Source organism: Triturus cristatus, chromosome 1_1, assembly GCF_964204655.1.
Source record: "Triturus cristatus chromosome 1_1, aTriCri1.1, whole genome shotgun sequence".
Classification (NCBI taxonomy): Eukaryota; Metazoa; Chordata; class Amphibia; order Caudata; family Salamandridae; genus Triturus; species Triturus cristatus.
In genome coordinates this window covers 943499579-943519133 of record NC_140579.1, presented here as the reverse complement: position 1 = coordinate 943519133, position 19555 = coordinate 943499579, and the positions used below count along the sequence as shown (strand labels likewise).

Sequence of the window (19555 nt, the reverse complement as noted above, 5' to 3'; positions counted from 1 at the left end):
CGTTTTTGTGATAATTCCATGTATAAAAAACAAGCTGCATCCCTTGCCTATCATTTTGGACACATTTAACTCACAAGCCTAAGTGCATAAGCCCAATTTGAAACGCGTCACATTTTTGCGCCACTTTCATTTAAAAAGACGGTTCTGCCAAATTTCACCCGTGTTCAACTGGGAAGGTGCTGGCTGAATGAACATTTCTATCAAATATACTGCAGCTGAAAAGTTTGCCTGTGAACATCTAATATAATGCATCTAAGGAAAATGCTGTAAATTTATTTACTTTTTGCAAAAACAGATAATTTCGTTTTTGGGGCCTGATTTATATCTATCGAATGTGTTTCTAATTTTATCCTTTAAGTATTTAACGGCAGTTTTGTATATGTGCACAATTGCTCATTCTATAAATTAAAGAGCAACACATAGCTATTGTAGAACATCACATTGTTCATTTCTGGATTTTTGTTTTAAGTTTGTACTTGATATTAATTAACCAACAATTTACTTAACAGACTGAAAACATCAGAAGACCCACAAACACATATTGAGCTCATTTCAGACATAAACAGAAAAGGGTTAAACAGACAATACAGCGCGCTTTAGACATTTTTCATAAATACCGCCGTCGCAATTTACTTACAGAAGTTGCACTAATGATAAAAAAAACCCACAGACATTTAAACACACAGTTGACTTACAAATCAATACGCATGACAGAAAGAAAGAACAGCTCACAGACTATACTTGAAACAAACCATTTGCAAATACTGTTGTAGGTCATATTTACAAGCAACGCTTTTCAATAGTGTTCCAAAAGGCTGCATGAACAGCCCCACAGACAGATGCATGTCCAAGAAGTAGTGAATGCGCTCAATTCACTAGCTCTGCCTAGCAGAACACCACACAAAATCGTTGTGCATATCTTCATTCGTGAAACTGCGCAGAACGAAGGATCCTTGTTTTGGATTATGTCATATTTTAATTCCCTGGGGATACAAAATCACCAAGGAAGAAATACGTTTTTAAATCTAACCTATTTAGATATTTCCCACACTATGGTACCTTTCAAAACAAAAAGCAACACATTTTTCCATGTGAGCTTACAAACAGGCATGCCAAAAATACTGCGGAAAACGCAAGTACTATAATCAAAACCAAATGGAGAAATATCTCCTCATTACCTGCCTACGCAAATTGCAATTCGCATATCCAAACCCATACAAACCAAAAGCTACATTTCCAAATTTGCTAAGATCAGGCATCTTATAGCTCACTAATCTAGCTTCAAACTTCAAGGGTTTATCTCTACCAATAAACTCGCAAATATGCGAGACCCTCTGTTTTGGTAATTGCAATGACCAAATCAGAAACCAAGAAACCAACCCCTCGGCTTTGGTAATTGCGATAACCAAATTAAAGACCCAAAGAACCAAAGGACTGGGAGCGACCCACTTATACTTAATTCTTATTCTTAATAATCAAAAGGTTATCCAAATTCTAATTGTCAAGTTCTACATGCCCAAACGTCTTTTATAATACTCACGCCAAAAGGGTTCTTTTTCTCACCTTTTGAGTGACATCATGTGGAGGATCAAAATCAGGAAGAGCAGAAATATACCGGACTACATAATCAAAGAATCTCCAGAATCCCTGTGCACAGAGTACCTTCTTGGTAGAATCCCGTTCTGTCCTTCCAGTAGATTTCAGTCTCCTGACAAGATCACTCCCACAGAAAGTCACTTCTCTGATGAGGCCCAGCTGGTGGGCGCCAAACTGAAGTACTCCAATTTTTGAGACCCCAGAGGTGCTAGGGGTAGCACCCTATGACTTTGAGTACTTCCTGATGTGGTATTATAAAATTCTGCATATCTTGATAATATCACAAAGAACTTGGCAACAGAAGCTGAAATATGAAAAGACATCTTTATTAAACTCAAATGAGTGAGACTACGTCGCACAGAAGCCTTAGCAACTGAATGAGGCAGTCTCCAGAACAAAAAACAGTCTTCCCTTATATACAGATTCTTGTGCTTCAGGCACACATTCTTCAGTTTATGGTATGGTCATTCAAAAGTATATATTACAAACGAAAGAGCAGAGTCATGAGGACCATCCCACATTCCAGTTAAGCCAGCCCGCAATTATTTACCCAGCAGATATCAACAGGCCCTAGTTGAACACGGGCATCTCCTGTTTAGAAAAACAGGCCATAAAGCAGGAACAGTCAGGTGTGAAAGAGATTAGCCTGAGGCTTGTGTGGGATGAAAAAGGTTTTATGGTGTGTCATGCCCTGATGCTAATCACAGGTGGCCGGAGGATGGGGAGCTCGTGAGACCGGACTGACCTGGGGCAGCGGAGACCAGCTGCCCAGGTCATGGAGAAGTCAAGCAGAAAGTACATGTATTCTAAAGGCCCGTACTTGCTTATAATGTGTTTGTCTATGTGAGGGCAACTATTAAGATGGCCACCGCTCCAAGATGGAACCCACGGAGTCAATGTATAATAACGTATACATAGTGCATTTGGCAATGGGACGTTATGCAAAGCGCTTGTAAATACCGCATTGACCAATCGCGGTTTGCTAATACATGAATAAACAGGGGTAGGGCCCTGTCTCCTACGCGGTCCCAAATATCAAAGTACGACACTATGGTGGTTTTTTGGCACAAATTTCACATACACTTTGGTATTAGTCACCTATTACAAGTTCAATATGTTAAGTATTGAGGATTGTTTTCATGTGTTACAGCAAGAAGACCAGATTGAAGTTGGTCATTGACAACACCTACATAATATAAGTATGGTTTCGGTTTGCCACTTTTGAGCAGAGCGACAAGACAATGGTCCTGAAGAATGCCATGAACTTTTGGTCATCTGGCAGAAACATGTTGACCTAGTCAGATAGGAAACATCCTTGCTCCTATCGTCACACTACTTATTTTAATTCCATCCATGGGTCCATGGGGGATAGTTATTAAAATTATTTTTCCCACTTGCGATGATTTTAATACACTTTTGATATTATTTTGCACTCTGCCCCTCATTCACAGTTCACATTGGAGTGTAGAACACCTCAAGCTCCTCTCCAAAGGGAGAGTTGTAGCCCACACAGTGTACCTTGCGGACACTGTGTGTAAGAGGGGACCCAATGATGAAGCATGTCACCTTATGGTGAGCGAGGGTTCTCGTCTTTAAAACTAAATGCTTTTTTATACACTTTTAGGGTGTCTCTTGTGTACATTTTGAATTACATTCCTTACTATTCCATTAGGGTACTTTTTGTGAGCATGTTAGTGGCCTTATTGCCAGTGGCAGACCTACATTTGCCCCTACCAATAACCCACTTTCCAACAATTAGTAATTGCTCTGGGGGCAAGTGGACCATCACGCCAGCAAATAAGAAAGCTTACCTCACGGAGAGACATCAATCAGATAGTGACCACAAGTAGCGGTAATTAGTGTACCTAATGAGCGTCTGGTCCGGTGCACATGCCCCAGCCTTGGCTTCCTTTGCAGGCAGGATGATTTATTTTCACGCAGTGCGGGGCTGTGACCCTATATTAGGGGACGGCGCAAGCTAAATTTCAGTGGCAGTGGAGGTTCCAAGTGCGTGTGACCATGCTGAATCTAACCCATGTATCAGCTCTCGGTGGTCCTAGGCAGTCTTCGAAATGGCCACAAGACGGATAAAGCAATTAAGGGAGCAGAATTCCTAAAAAACAAAAAAAAGAGTGGTGCGCGCGCTGTAATGAATGTAGCTGCTATCATGCTCGCCTATGCATGCGAAAGTGAAAGCCGCGGCTGCAATAACCTGATCGACGATGAGGTATTGCAGCGCTTTACTTTTAATTTTAAAAGTAAATCGCCGGTGCCGCTATTATAGCAAAAGTAAAGAAATAGATGTTTTTTTCTATTTCTTTACTTTTGCAGCAATCGCGGTACAGGCGCTTTACCTTTAAACATGAGTATAGCGCCGGTGCAGCAAAATCCTCTACCACCACACACCACAGAATGGACGCCTTTCCCCTCGCCGGATACCGACATCTCCGGGTAAGATGCGGGCAACCCAGCAACACCTTTATAGTCGCTTAATACCCAACAACCTCGTTATAGGACCTTGACTTCTCTCTCTCCCCCGCCTCCCACCCCCAACTCCTAGAACCAAAAGACAGGTGCAAGTACTCCAACAACTGTCCAACCGGAGCCTTACCCCCATGCGAGTTCTATGGGCATACCTTCAGCACTTGGTTTAATGATCCTCCTTGAACCATGTTGCTTCTGTCTCATTGAAAGCCCAGGCGTCTGGGGAAATATGTGGCCCAACATCTCACCATCCTCAGCTGCATACTATTCTTGTCTCCCAGGATCTCCCTTCGGCCTTACCTTTCAGTCGAACTTTGTGCTCAATATTTAGTTCCCTGATTCTTCTGTGTCACCAGTCAAAGTTCCCTAGAGTCTCTTAATGATGACTGTAAACATGCTTTTATATCGTCCTTTACTCTCTTAAATATAGCAATTTCAGAATGCTGCAAGTAAATCTTATTTCTTTTACTTAATACTAGTAGTGCCAGCCTCTGACCCAATCCAAAGTTAACAGCTTTTTTCCCCTAATGAAATAAGAGACACTGCTCCTGATGGAAAAGCAGATTAGCTTGTTCTCTACTCACAATACATGCACTCTCTCCTTTATAACAGTGCAGACCAACCTGACCTATCCTTGCAATAAACACACACATATCGAGATCTGGATGCATCGAAGATTTCTAGTTCAAAGCAGTTTGTCGTTTTGCAAGGACCAACAAAAGACCTATGAATTTACTAATCGATTTGCCTGCTTTGGATCGTAGCCTTGAGTGTCAAAAACGTGATGCAGTCGGAAATATTATTCTTGAATTTGAACATGTAACCATACTCCAGACACCTCAGAGCACTCACCAACACAGTCTCCCATCTATTCTCGTTGATCAGTATATTTCTTTCTTGGTCCAATCCAGCGTCCCTGAAAAGTATGTAGGTTTTCCATATTGTAAAGAAGCCTCCTCATAGGCTCTGACCAGTACCTTCCATTTCCCTCTTTTGGAGATTCAACCTTCCTGGTGAAGATGCTGTACTGATCTCATGTAAATATCTTCATAGATGTGTGCTCATAAATTGTGTTGTATCGCCTCTGTAGTTAGACAGACTGTTTCTCAGTGGAAAAACAGTTTTCATTGCTGTTAGTAATGACCTGAGAACCAAATAGCAGCACTGATTCTGGGTGTAACCAAGATGGAGGCCAGGGACATCAGGACCACAGAGTTCCATTGTGCACGGGGGTCTCATTAACACATTTTATAACCTCCAGTCACAAATTCGTCATAGACTTGCAGATTATAGTTTGTAGTAATTCAACAGAACCAGGGTGGAAGGCAGTTGCTGGTGTCTGAGGTCTGAGCGACGACGGACTGTACTGCAGAGGTACTGGCGGCAGCCGGACAACGTGCAGGATGACTGCCATCCACAGTACGAGTTCCTGTGGTGAGCGCACTGCGCTCTCGAAATCCCACTGGCTTGTTAATTTTTATGGCACAGGCGCCAAATGCATTTGCAATGCAAAAAGTCTCGCATTTGCGAGTGTTTAAGCTTTTGGCATTGTAAATGACAATGTTTTTCATTTATTTGTTTTAAAAACAACCCATAAATAAAAGGCATTGTCATTTACAATGCTAATAACTCAAACTCTCGCAAATGCAAGACCTATTGCATTGCAAATGCTTGTTTGAAAGAGCACTTGCCACTTTCTGGCCCAAAGTAGCATTTCAGAATCTCCATCAAGTGGTTCTCACAAGGCCGTAGTAATAAAGTGTCTGAGTGAGGCTGTCCACCCTCCAACATTCACCACCAAGACCGCAGAGGGGTAGGAGTGTCTCGGAGCTGGCAGTACTTGACCTGCTCCTTGAGAGGATGTGGTGGGTGCTACCGATGTCAAACCAATCCATCATCTGGCATCAACAAACGAGGCGTCATAACAAGCCTTTGTATTTGTTAGTGATGCACCTTTCATATGCTGCTACACTTATCTGTTGGCACAGTGCTTATCTCTGTTAATGCTGTACCTTGCATCTATATCTATATCTGTTGGCACAGCCTCTGCATCTCTTTGGGGACCCTGCATGTAAAGTACATTTTGCCCTCAAAGTCTTTATTATTGATTAGACAGAACAATTGCAAAACAGTTTAAAACAATTATACGTATTTGCCGAGTTTTCTGAGTGCGTTTTTAGTCTAAAGGATGCCTAATATACGAGAATTCATATGACCGTGTTAGAATGTTAAAAAGTGCAACTATAAAATGCTTTACGTTCAATGAGACCCTTAGCTTTATAGTATATCTTTTAAAACATCAAGAGCATGATAGTTAAAAGTATTCAAACAATCTCCTCTACCCCTGCTGCGTTTATAACTGTTTGTTTACTTGTTGGAGAAACTTTGTTATCCTGCAAGAAAGCTGCAGCGACTGGCTGTTCAACAAAGCCATCACGGCCGGTCGGCAAGATCCTATCTGGAGTAACCGAAGAGCCGGAACTAGAAATTGTCGTCTCAATTTGGAGAGCAATGCGTGCAATGCGAGCGGTGCGTCCATTAGGGCGTTGGGGCGTAGCCCCCACGCCCGCAGCTCCCTCGGCGTCTTTGAACTTAAGTAAACTGAATCAGTTTACTTAAGTTCAAAGACGCCGAGGGAGAACTGACAATCATGTCAGTCAGCATGACGTCGGACCACCCACCCCCTTCAGAGTCTGAAGGAGGTGGGCGGTCCGGCGTCATGTTGACTGACATGATTGTCAGACGGACCAGGGGCAACAGGCAGCAGCACAAGTGCGCATGAGTGGGGCAGATGAGCGAATTTTCGCGCCGTGCCCAGTCATGCGCACTAGTGTCTGCTCTGGCTGGCGTATGCCCATTAGGAGAGCGAGGGTTGAGCAAAGGCTCAAACCTCAGTCTCCTAATGGGCAGACGGGCAAGCAGTAACCGTGCCCTAAGCCAATCCTGAGAGGGGCTGTAAGCGCCAACGGACCTGAGGCGGCACGGACCTGCTCAGGACCTCAGGTAGGATAAGGATTTTTAAATTTATTTTAACACTCCCTCCTCCCCCCCGGCCCCCACCCCGCGCGCCCCCCCCCCAGACTCCCCTCCTAATTTATATCAATAAACCGGTCTGCGTATCTATCAGTTGATAACTGGCTCCTTCTAGTAGAGTACGGGCCTTTTTCCGTAGGAATTCAGTATCCAATAATAGTAAACACAAGCATTTGTATTTTTGCATTTCAAGCACTGCTGACTAACGTAACCCTTTTTCCCACCCCTTTAAACCACGTTGAAAGATCTGACGTTTTCTCCGCTTCGCACTGCCACCTACGGGGACCCCATGACGAAATTTTGAGTGTTTTGCTCGGTTCTCAGCTTACACTCATCTGACGTCTCGCGCCCACCTCACGTGGTATAACAGCAACAGCAGCAACGCTCCAATAAGAAGAAAAGGCATCATCACGTTCACGTAGTTACGTCACCGGCGGCTATCTTGTATTCATCAGCAAGTGTGTTTCCATGACAACGGCTTCACCGATGAGTCTGCGTACGATCGGAGCTGCATTTTAAACACGGCTTCACACAGAGGTGACGATTACGATCCGGTAAAAACCGGGTACGAACCATCGGTCGGAGCGTTTTCTCCGTCCGACTCGTACCCGGTCGTAAAACTTTACAAACATGGAATTACGATTCGCACGGAAACACCATTTCCGTACGAATCGTATAAAACACCGACCGACGAAAATATACATACGAATGTGATCCGGGAATGCTGCGACGTGACGTCGGGACGCTTTCAGGCAGCGTTTCACGACCCAGGAACCACGATTCGAACCGACAGCAGTCCGGACGGCAATATTTTCACGGCACCCAAAAAGTGCCGGAAAAGCGAAGTACGTCGCGAAACGACCAGAGTAGGTGGCCCGGTACGCGCCGTACCCCCCCCGCCCCCGTATGTACGCGCCGACCCCCCGTGTATGTACACCCGTGTACGTGTCGAACCCCCCCGTGTATGTACACCCTTGTACGTGTCGAACCCCCCGTGTATGTACACCCTTGTACGTGTCGAACCCCCCTGTGTATGTACACCCTTGTACGTGTCGAACCCCCCGTGTATGTACACCCTTGTACGTGTCGAACCCCCCTGTGTATGTACACCCTTGTACGTGTCAAACCCCCCCTGTATGTACACCCGTGTACGTTCGAGTCGTACCCCCACCTGTGTATGTACACCCTTGTACGTGTCGAACCCCCGTGTATGTACACCCTTGTACGTGTCGAACCCCCGTGTATGTACACCCTTGTACGTGTCGAACCCCCCGTGTATGTACACCCTTGTACGTGTTGAACCCCCCTGTGTATGTACACCCTTGTACGTGTCGAACCCCCCTGTGTATGTACACCCGTGTACGTTCGAGTCGTACCCCCACCCGTGTATGTACGGTGCGTACACACGGGTGGGGGTACGACTCGAACGTACACGGGTGTACATACACGGGGGGTTCGACACGTACAAGGGTGTACATACACAGGGGGGTTCGACACGTACACGGGTGTACATACACGGGGGGTTCGACACGTACACGGGTGTACAAACACGGGGGTTCGACACGTACAAGGGTGTACATACACAGGGGGGTTCGACACGTACACGGGTGTACATACACGGGGGGTTCGACACGTACACAGGTGTACATACACGGGGGGGTTCGACACGTACACGGGTGTACATACACGGGGGGGTTCGACACGTACACTGGTGTACATACACGGGGGTTCGACACGTACAAGGGTGTACATACACGGGGGTTCGACACGTACAAGGGTGTACATACAGGGGGGTACGACTCGAACGTACACGGGTGTACATACACGGGGGGGTTCGACACGTACAAGGGTGTACATACACGGGGGGTACGACTCGAACGTACACGGGTGTACATACACGGGGGGTTCGACACGTACAAGGGTGTACATACACGGGGGTACGACTAGAACGTACACGGGTGTACATACACGGGGGGGTCAGCGCGTACATACGGGGGCTGGGGGGGGTCGGCGCGTACGTGCGGGGGCTGGGGGGGGTCGGCGCGTACATACGGGGGCTTGGGGGGGTCGACTCGAACGTACGGGGGCTGGGGGGGGGTCGGCGCGTATGCGGGCACATGTCTCCATGGTTGCTATGGGAGTTCGGTGCGGACGGTGTTTTTTCCATACGGTTGTAACATCGGACGCACGGGATGGATCGTAATTCCGCGGTCGGACTTCACTTTTCACATTTGTACGGTAAATCGTCCGTGGACGTGTCGGACACATTTTCCGACCCGAGGACGTGTGGGGAATAATTCCCAATGCGATTCGTATGGACTTTTTACCATGCGAATCGTAATTGGCAGTTTGTACGGCACTTTTACGATTCGTACGGTAAAAAGACCGGATACGAGTCGTACGGGGAATTTTTTTACCGGATCGTAATCGGCACCAGAGTGTGCATCATTCGGCGATATACACGCCCATTATTCAAATTTGAGGCTTAAACTAAAGTATTAAATATTTAAAGGAAAAGAACATTCTGAACTAAGAGAAAAAAAAAAGGAAAAAGGAAAATTACTAAATTGAAGGTACTTTTCAAATTATTTAAAAATAATAATACAAAATATATATATAATACTATTATATATATATATATATATATTTAACATTACTTTTCTTCGGTTTACAGTAAAATTAATAAGATCATTTTTATTTATTATTTTATTTTTACTACACTCATCCTCTTTAATGGCAACTAATCAACAAATAGTGTTCCTTGAACAATTTCTTCCTGCTCCTGGTAAACCTAAGGAAATTTGGAAACTTTGCAAAATTAAGAATTACGAGCATTTAATCAAGCTCAAACACAGTAACTGCATAGTAAAGACGTGCGTGCGAAATAAAAGATTGAAAATGTACTTGCGACAGAAAGACTCGTGAAGTAGTCTTCCCCAATGTTAAGTCTGCGAAGCAAAAGTCACATACCAAACTGTCTCGAGGACCAATTCACACACATAGAAATAGGAGAGAGTAAGATAAGACGATTGGGTAGTGACCGCGAGCCTACCAGGGAGACGTCAGCAGATGATTGTTGCTTGACGATGTAGGAGATTTTTTTTTAGAATCATATTTGTTGACAATATTGAAAACGAATGATTTTTGTGATAAATTTGAGACGCAAATGTTAAATTAATATGATTGAACAGAAACAAGTTTAATATGAAGTGCAGAAGTGTGTTTATTAATGTAGTTTAGTTGTGCCAACTTTTCATAAATTCATCGCATTGGTTAACATGGATGTTGTTTTGATGCTGCTCATCTCTCTCCGAACTCATTCCTCTGCGATAACTTGTCCCCTCTCCTTCCCCCCCTCCCCCCCCCCCCCCCCCCAAACAGGCTCCGCAGAGCTTGAGACGTGCTGATGTAATTGTATTTTTCCATTGTTGCATGTATTGTAAATTAACTTTATAGTGCTCCTAACTGTTGCAACTACTCAAGATTCTTCCATCCTTTGCTGAAATGTTGCTGGGCTTAGCACTCTTTGGCTGCTTCATAGACTATTGTTCAGAACTGTTGCATATTAGTTGTGTGTTGCATTTAAGTTACATTTTCATTGTTTGTTGTCTCAAGGTGAACCAGAATATTGTCCATTTAGTTGTAATTCACTGATAATGTTATATACAGGGTCACATGTTTTCCTGTAAGTTTCTAGAACAGGAGGAATATTTTATTGAGTAAACTCAAATAGGTATTATATTGCATGTATTGGATAAATTCGAACGTACTACTGCGGCCCAGGTCATTCTAACCTCCAACTACCTGCGCATTGCGCTTAGAAGAATCTCCCCCGTCTGGAACGTGTTTCAATGTTTTGTAGTGTTGCTACGTTTCTGTGTGAAAGCTTCCTTCAGTAGTGGTTCACCAATGGCTGCTTCGGTGATTTTTCATCGTACAACTCTGATTTTAAACATTGCTTGTGCTTTTAGAACCCCTTACCTCAATATGTCTACGTTTTCTGGAAAGTGCTCGGTTTTAGGATGAAGTAAAGAAAGTAAAACTTTTGTCAGTACTATTATTTACAGTGAGTGAGAGATGTTTTGTCTTTGCAACTTCGAAGTGCATACTATAGTATATTTAAAAAAACGAGATGTTGCCACTGGAAGTAGAGAAAATGGTAGTCTATTTTGGTAAAGTAGGTATCAATTGACACATATTGTTCCCTACGTTCTAGGCCTGCTTCTTGGATGTTCAGTGGAAAGTGGGCTCACCTTCAGTCTCATGGAGGTTGACTGGGGGAGAATCACTTATAAGCTTTTGGGGACAGTGGTGTCTCCTACTTTCTCAGATGTTGGGGTCTTGTGTATCACAAAGGTTCAGAGAGAATGCAGTGTCTTTCAAATGTCTTGGATGTTCACAGAATATATGGTCATATAGTCTTGAAGATTAAATGGAGATTACTGTCTGTTCTAATGAACGTTTTGTGATGAGGGGGTTCGCTTCATTCTCACATGCTCAAGACAGAGGGTCTCTTTTCTACTGGTTCAGAAGAGAAACGTGTCTCTGGCTCACCTTCTGTCTCATGTATACTTGTGGATGGTGGTCTTTCTTTTGGTCTTCTTGTGACAGAGGTAAGAAGTGGGCACAAATAAGTTTAGCAATTAATTGGAAAAATTACTGTTATGATGAAGAAATGAGTGTCTACATATGTGCTGACAAACTAATGATTACATTCTTTTGCCAGACACCTTAAGGTTTTGAGTTGTTTTAGTGAAAGTGTGTTGTGGTTAAAAGTGGATGAATGATGGAATTTTAAGATTTCATATTTCATCATGCACGATGGGATATGTGATTTGTTTTGTACATTGTATTTGGAATTGCAGTATAAAGCAGCATTATTTTTTTTTAAAGTAGTGAAGTAATAAAATGAATTAATAAAAAGCTGATATCAATTCGTTTGTGTTGTCTTCTCTGCTATCTTTCTGATTATTAATTGTTTGAAACGGCATACTAGTACAAAAGAACCTTAGAGTAGGCAGGGGTTTCTCCTATGTTAGGGCTGCTGAATACTTCAGTTTCTCACCTCAACTTTCTCTCCAATTTCAGGCCCTGATGCTGGAGAACTTACAGAAGAATTCAGCCTTGCATACCACTTACCAGCCCAACTCCCAGGAGGGACACGAGAGATGATTGATCAGCCCGAAGCCTTGAGAGGGGGGGGGGGGGGTCATGGGGATCGAGCATGAATTGCAGAGAACACCGATCGGTTATCTCTGTAGCTATTCGGTGTTTCTTACTAGGTTGGACTAGTAAAACCTCCTTATCAGTGGTTCACCAAACTGACTGTGTTATGGGCAGTCTTTTCTTTATATTGGACGTGGTATGGAAGGGATGTGAGAACATTAGCTGATGTGAGGTTCCAGGAACGGCATTTTTCCTGGAGTGTGAGCTGGGCAAGGAGCTGATGGTGGCATCTTGAAGAAGCTAATGAACTTGTTGGTTTCCTACTGACCCTGTTCACATGCTCCGAGAGACAAAGGAAATTCTCGGGAAAAAAAGCTTGTGATATATTTTCACTACACTCGAATTTATGCAGAGGGATGTAATTATCCTCCTCCTCTGTGGGGGTTTGTGTTTTTTAATTACGAAATCGTAACATTCTGCCCTTGTCTGTGCCATGTCATGATTTTTTAAACACCTGCCCCTGGGTAGTTGCCAGATAAGGAGGTGTGTAGGCCTACTGCTAATAGAACCACACTGACACGCCCAGCCATGTATTCACATTGTACTGGCGGTCAGGTCCAATCACACACAAATGCCCTAATGCAGTTGACTCTGAGTATTTAGTCAGGCACTACAGCATTAAGTGCAAGATGCGGGACTCACAAGGACACAATCCAGGCTGACTGAGGGTGAGATGCCTTGACGAAGCAAGTTGTAGGGAGATGGGGCAATATTGTTGATGTTCAGAAGATCGAAGACGGCTTTTAAACTCCACTTTTTTTTACCCCTTTTCAATACTCTGATTCTTTAGAGTGTGACTTCAGAAAATCTGTATAAAATGTAAATTTGCTAGATATGATTCACACAAACCACATAATGTCATGCAGTGCAAGATTAGTGGGCATTACGCTACCACATTTTCCACACACAGGAATTCCCTGCCAAATTCTCACAGCATGATTATGAATGTGGTGGGTTAAGTCACATTGATTGCTGGAGGTTCCAGCATGTATGGGACATAGTGCATGGCCTTTGCGCCCTGCACGGGCAGTGCCTTTGTTCCTTGTTACCTTATGCTGTCATATATAACCACAATGTCTCTCCCATTTTGTATTCTATGAAACAGAATTTTCACTAGATGCGAGTCCTTAAATCATGTTTTCGATGCAAACATACACCGCATGTCTTTGTTTGAATGCAGATACGGGTCCTGATGAAAGCCATATTGACCCCTTGGGGCACTTATAGGAAATGGCTGAAACATGTAGACCATGAACATAGATGCATTAGACCACTTATGTCTCCAAGACATCCACCACTGAAGCTGAAATTGGAGGAAAGAAATATATTGTCCTAGCAAAATTAAGTTCCCCCTATACTGTAGTAGGTGACAAGATTTGGGATGAGTGTTTTGCGAATAAAAAAATAGATGATTATCCCAGTCACTCAGTTTTGGTGGAAAAAGAATTGATGTCCTGGGATACTTTGTTATGAGGGTCTATTTCACGGATAGAGAGACAATAGGGGAGATATACGTTGCCAAGAGAGGTGACAACTTGGTGGGGTGGCGTCACTAAAGGAATATTGGAATTACTCTCAATCCCTATGCATGGAAACAGGTAATGTTAGTTGACAACAGAGGTGAGTGTGAAAGTTTCTATAGATAATTTCCGGAGGTGATTAAAGACCTGTTGGGTTTGCTTAAGAACTCCAAACATAAAATGTTTCTTAAATGTGGAGCTAAGCAGAGTTCCTAATTTAATGCTTGAACCGCTTAAAGCAGAACTAGATCGATTATTGACTTGTCAGTGATTGAAGAGATCAGATCTTGTGTGTGATTGGCACCTGTTGGGAAAAATATTTGTATGTGTGTAGATCTTTGTGATCTTAATAAATGTATCTGTGTTGATCGTCATGTTGAGGAAGTGGTCAAGGAGGGTTTCATGTCTGCCAATAATTACACATCATGTGCCATTGTCGCCTGGAAAGGTTTGTGATGAACCTTGGATGAAGTTGGGTTTAGACATCATTGGACACCTTTGGATTGTTGTCACCGGCAGCGAGGTATGGTTTACTTATGGTAGATTATACTTTGAATTGGGTCTCTATGAGGTGTGATTGCACAGTACCCACCAGGACTGTGTTAGACTTTCTCAGAGATGAATTTGCCTAGGAGGGTGTACCAAAGTATATTGCGACAGACAATGGAGTACAGTTCATTTCTCATTAATGTAGAATTTCCTAATTTCCAGTAATTTGGCAATTCCTTATCAGAGAATGGCTTTATATGTTCCACAGGCAGATGGTCTTGCAGAGTGAATAACCATGTGGTCAAATTGTGTGTTCACAGAGCAGGTGAGCAGAAAATGTATCTTACAGATGTTCTTAGGGATACTTGGTGGGCTCATCATACGACTCCTAATTGTGTGATCCTTAAGTCACCTTTTGTACTTTTGAAAGGAAGAGTAGCAAGCACAATGCTGAATCCAGCTTGGTTTGTACACAAGTGCATTGATTCTTCTGTGTTGAGGAAAGGCAGGTTTGAGAGGTATAACAAAGGTACGAGGTATGATTTGACACATTCTGACAATACAAGCAATGGAATGTGGGTGATTTGTTACGGTAGTCGGGATGAGCAAAGCAGGTACGATCAAAGTTTCTGGGTCCTTTTACCATTGTGTCCATAAAAAGGAACGTTGTTGTTGTAAACACAGGTGGTCCTTGAAGTATGTCCAGGTTAGTGAAAAGTATCAACCCAAAATGTCAAGGTTATGACTCGAGTCAAGGAAAGTGTCCTGCAAGCAAACAGGTCCTACCTTAGTAGACGCACACTGAGTGGGAGGTTTAACCCCTTCAGTGCCCGCCCCTTTCCCCGCCCTGTGCCGGCCGTTGTATTAGCGGGCGGGGTCTATGACGAGCTGGACTCGTCATGGGCACAGCGCCACCGCGGCCCATGACGAGTCCAGCTCGTCATGGGCACTGAAGGGGTTAACACCTGTAGGTTGAGGAATAGAGCAGTACGTTATGAATATTACAATTTGTCTTGAATGTGTACATTGCACTTGTGCATATTCTATTCTCTGCTGTAAAAAGTTCTCTCTTCACTAATTAGAAATATGATGTATGTAGATAATGGTCAACCTATTGTTATAATTGTTCTTTTGTGGGTTTTTTCATACGGGAATGTCTTATGGTTATACATAGTCTTTTTTTATGTTGGCCATGGTATGAAATGTACATGCAAGGGATGTGAGAACCTAAGCTGCTATAAGGTTCCAGGAATGGCAGTTGTCCTGAAGCATGAGCTGGGCAAGTAGCTGATGATGGTATCCTGAAGAAGCTAATAAACCAGTTGGATTTACCACTGTTCCTGTGTATTTTTCAACATACCAGATCTACACCATGTAGCCCGTTCGACTCGCAGTAAGGTCACATAAATCTGGCATTAACCATAAGGGCCTGCATAAAACAGTTATATGTGTGTATCACATTAGAGGTGCTAGTGCATGCAGGGATATCAGCATTGAGATATTTTGAGTCGCAGAGAACATTACTTGTTACTTGAGCAGCAGTGGTATCCAGATGCCATGGAAAAATCGGACACTAAAATGGCGTAGAGTGGCATGGTATTTGAAGCTTTTGGGTGAGCAAATACACTCAGTTAACCCCATATCTGTGTGGCATACAAGGCTGGACTGGATGGTAGCGGTGGATTTTCTGACCGCTATGCACTGTACCCCCTGCAGATCGGCAAGAAGATGAGTCAAAACAGCTTCATCAAGCAGTACCTGGAAAAGCAGCAGGAGCTCTTGCAGCAACGGCTAGCTCGAGACTCCGCAGAGTTGAGAGGTGAGTGAGGGGAATTGTCTGGAATCGCTTAATTATTAAGAAAAAAAAAATAATAAAAAAAGTGCATTCCCCCAAAATTGTTCTTTAGAGGTTGCTTCTCACTTCCATTACTTGCACTGCTCATTTCCACCACCGACAATGCCGCCTTCCACCACTGGCGCCCTCCTAAGCTGGCTGTAATACCTGAGCGGCTTACTGTCTCACTTTCAGTTGAATTCTCCTGAAAATATATTGTAACAAGCAGTGGCATAGCCAATAGGTCTCGCTTTTGGGACCTTATAAGTATTTAGTTATGCAGCACAATATCCTTTATTCAACAACATCAACTGTTGCATGGCTAAACACTTATAAGGTCCCAAAGGCGAGACCTATTGGCTATGCCAATGCTTGTTTTGTTGTTGTACCAGAACTGTAAGATCAGTTTTTGGACATTATTCTAAATTGTTTTTTTATTTTAGTAAGCAATATCACACCCACTTATATAGCTACCGCAACGTGCATTTTTTCTGGGTGCAGCAATGCTTCCTGCAGAATTTTGCATCTTGAAATGGGGGATAATGTGGTAACGCGGCAGGTTTTACATTTTTGAGTTGAAAAGTTGTGTGGGGGTCTTCCACACAAATTGCATCAGGTTTTTTTGTCAAAATTTGTGCTGAGGAAACTTGTGACATTTTTGTAGCCCTCGTTATCCCGCGACGGACACAAACTGACATTTGCTCCAGAATGGAGATTACTTCCTGCCTTCGATGGGGGATTTAAAATCGCTGCCAGTTAAGCCCACTTTCAAGAATCTGTTTATGCTGAAAGTCTGATTGTTTAAATTGAGACTGCTTTTCTTCCTTCCAAGGTAGATGTGAAGCTAATCATGAAGGTTTGTAATGCGCTAATCAAGAAAACTTACACTGTGTTGTTTGCACTTTGACTTTTTCACATTCTATTAGGACAGGAGTTTCTAAAGAACTGGTCTTGCTGAAAGCATAACAATTGTACATCTCAGAAGTGCTGCATTTCGGGATTTTAATAGTGCTTTTGATGTGGTGTACAGACTTTGATTGAGAAATATAACTGCATACGGTTTTGACCTAGGTCTGACATTGATAGTGCGCCTACTTCTTCTTGGTACGGAGGCCTGTGTCTTATATGGCTTGGTTGGAAACTTTATTAGGGACTTCAGGAACATAAAATGAGTTTCCAAGGTTTTTGTCTATCCCCGCTTTATTTTTTCACAATTTTAGTAATGGCCATGATGCTGAATTAAAAGTAATGTGCGATGTTCTAAGCTACTTTATACCGATGATGGAGTTTTACCCGCCTGCAATGACAATGGACTTGAGGTTCTGTTGGCTGGGTTTGAAAAACTCTGCACTGAATCTAAACTAATTATCAACGCTCAAAAATCGGAGACTAGTTTTGGCCCTAAGCAAAAGTTGAACGCAGTTTTCTCTCAAAATAATTGTCTTGGCCTAGTAGTTTGATTATCTGGGAATTCAATTTGCTGCAACTAAGAAGGAGACCAAATAGGTTAAATAATATAAAAATATTGACAGTGAGTGGCTTGCAGTTCTTGCATCGACCAGTTCCAGCTGTGCTTTTTAATCCGCCTTGATTAGTGTATACAGTGGGTGCCTTGATAATTCATTTAACCCCTTGTATGCCCATGACGAGCTGGACTCGCCATGGAGCACAGTCACGCTGTGCCCATGACTAGTCCAGCTCGTCATGAGGTGCGGGTACCAGAGGGATTCCCTTTCTGGCAAAATAGCCTCGGGAGCTGGGGAAGAGCTTCCCCAGCTCCCGAGTCCCCCCTCCCCCTTTCACTGTAATGACGATCGGCGCGCACGCCGCGCCGTCATTACAGTGAAAGTGAAACTGAAATGAGCCAAGAGGCTCATTTCAGTTTCACTTTCTACGTGCTCAGGGGGCTATCTCAGCCCCCTGAGCACGTAGAAAGACGGGAGAGGTATCGTTGGAAAGGGGAGAATCTCCCCAGTGGATCCCTGCTTGGGGATCGCCACAGGCGGGCGACCCCCAAGCAGGGATCCACCCACTAGACACCAGGGAGAGGGGAGCGGCCCCTTGGGCAAGGGCCTTTGCTCCCCCCAGTTTATTTTGGGCATTATTTAGTCTTTTTGCCCCCCCTGGGGGGCAGATGGGGGCAGTAGCCCCCAATCTGCCCCCCGGGGGGGCAAAAAGCCCACTAGACACCAGGGAAATTTATAAAAAACAATAGGGGTGGGGGCTGCCCAAAACGGGCAGGCCCATGCCCCCAACCCACCCCCCAATAATCACAGTCTTTCTGCCCCCCCCGGGGGGCAGATGGGGCATTGGCCCCTAATCTGCCCCTTCGGGGGGGGCAGAAAGCCCACTAGACACCAGGGATTTCTTTTCTGTTTTTTTAGGGTGGGGGCTGCCCCCGGGGGGCAAAAAAACCACTAGACACCAGGGAAATTAAAAAAAAAAATAATAAAATAGGGGTGGGGGCTGCCCAAAACGGGCAGGCCCATGCCCCCACCCCACCCCCCCAATTATTACAGGGGCATTGGCCCCTAATCTGCCCCTTCGGGGGGGGGGCAGAAAGCCCACTAAACACCAGGGATTTTTTTTGCGCAATTGTTTATAGGGTGTGGGCTGCCCGAAACGGGCACGCCAATGCCCCCACTCTCCCCCCCACAAAAATGACAGTCTTTCTGCCCCCCAGGAGGCAGATGGGAGCTGTAGCCCCCAATCTGGCCCCCCCTGGGGGCGCAGAATGCCCACTAGAAACCATGGATTTTTTTGTTTTAATAGTGTAGGGGTAGGGGCTCCCCAAAATGGCCATGACAATATCCCATCCCACCCCCAGAGAAATGCCAGTCTTTCTGCCCCCCCCCAGGAGGGCAGATGGTGGCAGTGGCCCCTGATCTGCCCCCTGGGGGGGCAGAAAGCCCAGTAGGCGCCAGCGAGTACGCAGGCTTTTTTTATGCGTGGGGGTGGGGGCTGCCCAAAATGGTCATACCAATGCCCCCACCCCCACAAAAAATAGCCACAGTCTTCCTGCCCCTTTAGGGGCATATCAGGATGAAACCCCCTGCCCTGATTCCCCCCAGGGAGGCAGAAAGCCCACTGGGCTCCGATTTTTTTTTAGCACTGTGCATACCTGTGGATTTTGGGCCCTAGCGCAGTTGGCACGTAGGCAAACCTAGCAAACCTGTACATTCTTTAAAACTAGACACCGAGGGGAATCCTGGATGGGGTGACTTCACTGGCTCTCACCAGGTTCTGTTACCCAGAATCCATTGCAAACCTAAAAATGTGTTCAAAATAACACATTTTCCTCACATTTCTTTGTCGGAAAGTTCTGGAATCTGCGTGGGTCCACAAAATTCCACCCACCCTGCGTTCCCCAAAG

General features: G+C 44.4%; 1 protein-coding gene across 1 annotated transcript in view; it reads left to right on the top strand.

Annotated features, from left to right (window-relative positions):
• LOC146871331 (uncharacterized) overlaps positions 1-15667 on the top strand; it is a 733473-nt gene extending 717806 nt beyond the window's left edge. The window contains exon 5 of the mRNA XM_085650833.1: positions 12202-15667. The gene's annotated coding sequence lies outside the window, so the exon portion shown is untranslated. The remainder of the gene's footprint in view (positions 1-12201) is intronic.
• The last annotated feature ends 3888 nt before the right edge of the window (positions 15668-19555 follow it).